The sequence below is a fragment of the Galeopterus variegatus genome, unplaced genomic scaffold (assembly GCF_000696425.1).
Source record: "Galeopterus variegatus unplaced genomic scaffold, G_variegatus-3.0.2 Scaffold4813, whole genome shotgun sequence".
Lineage (NCBI taxonomy): Eukaryota > Metazoa > Chordata > Mammalia > Dermoptera > Cynocephalidae > Galeopterus > Galeopterus variegatus.
Window position 1 is genome coordinate 25,454 of NW_007730924.1, and position 3,112 is coordinate 28,565.

A 3,112-nucleotide genomic window follows, 5' to 3' on the forward strand; every position below is an offset into this window, starting at 1 on the left:
AGCTTTAATTTGCAATTCTCTGATTATGAGCAGAGTTAACATTCCCCCCTTGTGCTTGTTTACTACTTTGTTTTTTGTGATTTGCTGCTTGTTTCAGTGCTCTTGATTTCGGAGCTCTTTTATGAAAACTGAGCTTTGTTAGGAAACCTGGGAAGGACACAGTGGGGCAATGTCGTATCCTCCCCTGTTAAAACTGACCAGGGGTATTTCTTTACTTTTTGGCTCTTTTTAAGTAAACATGTATTTCTTCAGTGATTACAAAGAAATACAAAGATTTAAAAATGTACATCTATTTTAAGACACCCTAAAGAGTATACATTTCTAATGTTATAAACTGGTATCATCCGTATGTAATTTTTACTTTTTCATTTAGTATTATTATGTTGCTGTGATTCATGCGTATCGTTTTTTGGTGCAGTTCATTTGTTTTGACTGTTATTCAGTATTCCACCGTATGACTGTACTACAGTTTATAGATTTAATAAAACTGTAAAAAGAAAAGCAAGAGAATGATGGTTAACTGGTTAACTCATATGTTGGGAGGTAGGGTAGATGGGATAAGTTCCAGGTAGTCAGATGTAGGTTATTTTCAAGGTCCTAAACTTTTATTTTGGTTAGTGTTTATTATGTTATTAAAAAGGAATGAATGAATGAACAGATGGTTTATACCTACACCACCGGTGAGAGTGGGCCACACACCAAGGATTATGATCTATCCAAATCTGTGCACCTCAGGTACAGAGAAAAGAAAATGTGTATCAGCATAGACTTTGCCAAGGTTTGTGCAGATAACAGCTATGCAAGGGCAGCAAGTCTCGGGTAGCATTAGAATTAGCCTCTGATTGCCCCTGCCTGGAAAATGCCCTTCTTGGGTCTTCTCTTCACCAGTGGTTTCAAAGCATCGTCCCCATTCCAGGAACATCAGCATCATATGGGAACTCTTTGGAAATGCATACAATGAGGTCCCATCCAGACCAACTGAATCAGCTTGTGTGGGTGGGCCCAGCAATCTGTGTTTTATTAAACAAGCCCTCCAGGTGATTCTAGTGCACTTTCAAGTCTGAGATCCACTGTTCTACACTCACCGCAGAGAGGTTTTTTACCTTGCTGTGTACCTAGGAATTTCTATCTTCTGACTGAATGAAAGGCATTGTTAGCCTTTACACGAAGTCAACCAAAACATATGCCAATGTATAGCCAGTGAGAAATACCAAATAGGGAACGAGAATCACAAAGTCAGGTAAATATTAGCATACATAGGAGAGATTGGGAAAAATTTTCTGTAAATATTGTTTCTTACATAGTTTCTTACGTGTTTATGTATCTTAGACTCATTCATGGTGCCCCAGGATGTTTAGCAAAAGGCCTCCCAAGTCTAAGATTTGGAGGTTAGGGATGCTGATGATTTGGGCAACACCCTCTCCTGACTTTCCTGTGCCTGTCCCAGCATTTTGCTGAAGCAGGTTTTTGCTTGCCCTTAAGAATAGCTGGTCCCTCTGGAGGCTGAAGTTGATACAGTCGTCCCCCAGTATCTGCAGGGCATTGGTTCCAGGACCTTCCAAAGATACGAAAATCCATGGATGCTCAAGTCCCTGATATCGGATGGTGTAGTATTTGCATATAACCTAAGCATATCCTCCCATATGCTTTAAATCATCTATTGGTTACTTACGATACGTAATACAATGTAAATATTATGTAAATGGTTGTTATACTGTATTGATTAGGGAATAGTAAAAAGAAAAAAATCTGTACATGTTTAGTATAGATGCAATTTTTTTCCTGAATATTTTTGATTTGCAATCGGATGAGTCCATGGATACAGAACCCACGGATATGCAGGGCTGACTGTATTTGTAAATTCTGCTTTTTCCTTTCCCTGTATATTTGGTTCTCATAAGTATGAGGTTTATGGAAAAAGTTGGTGGCGTACCACATACATATGAAGCACATCTCTTGACAAATGCCTCACGAGGAGTATCCTCATTTACAATCTCAGCCTCATGCCTTCCAGAACTCCCCTTAGACAGTAAGCTGAATATGTGCATGCTCCCAGAAGACAAGTGCCATCAGGCAGTTGGTAACACTGTTGGTGGCCATTGGTATACAGCCTCCTCTCACAGGTGCCCACTGTGCAAGGTGCTGCTGTTAGCTACCTAAGAACAGGAAGCATGCCCTTTTTGCCTCTGGAATCCCACAGAACCTACCTAATAACACAGTGCCCTGCACTTAGTGGATTCAGTAAGTGCCGAAGACTAGTAAAGATTTCTTTGCAGGGTGTTATGTTGTCATTATGCTATGTTTAATTAGCACTCTATGTATGAAAATTAAGTTATATGAGTTCAAGTATCCAAAATCTATTAAAATAATAATAGATACTATTGCTGTTGTTTAGATAGAGTAGAGGGGTCTGTCATTCCCTCCATGGGAGTATGCCCCGCAGTGAGCATGACATGGGAGACGTAGACCTGCAGTCCCCTTGGCCGGTCTGTGATTCTGCATCCTCATGTGGTCGCCCTGCACCACCTGTGAGTCTAGTATTTAAGGGTATGCTTTTCTCATATCATGAAGCCTCTAAATACAAACTGATTACTGATTTGTTGCTTGGCCCCCCACGGATTTGTCACCCCACTTCCCCTGGGTGATAGAGCTGCAAAGGAATACTCAAAGCCCATCTCTTCTGAGCAGTGAGAAGCCCCAAAGTGGTTAACTTCCCTGGAACCTCAAGCGAAGAGGCATCCCTTCCTTGGAAAATTAACCCCGAATCGGGGTTATCTTCCTGCATTTATTTTCCAGACCAGGAAGTTACAGGAAGAGAACATAGGTGGGGTTATAGTTTAACAATATAGGCTGGTAACTTTCAGTGAAACAAGTCACATGACATTCCAGTAAGGCAATTAAGTGATCCACTGACAAAAGCTTGATCTTAGCAAGCATTCCTTCCCTCTCCAGCTTTTTTCCAGTATCTTTACATATCAATCCGTAACTAGTCTGTCCTTGAGCCAGCAACCTCGCTATGCCACAAATCTTTATCTTACACCAGAGACTTTATAGCCTGAGGAAAATTTCCAGTCCTTTGCAAGGTCAATATTTGAAAGTGCAAGACTTTAAA

General features: G+C 40.7%; 1 protein-coding gene across 1 annotated transcript in view; it reads left to right on the top strand.

Moving 5' to 3' along the window:
- LDLRAD3 (low density lipoprotein receptor class A domain containing 3) overlaps window positions 1-3,112 on the top strand; it is a gene marked incomplete at its 5' end in the record, with an annotated part of 141,197 nt that overhangs the window by 21,718 nt on the left and 116,367 nt on the right. The gene's annotated exons all lie outside the window — the stretch shown is intronic.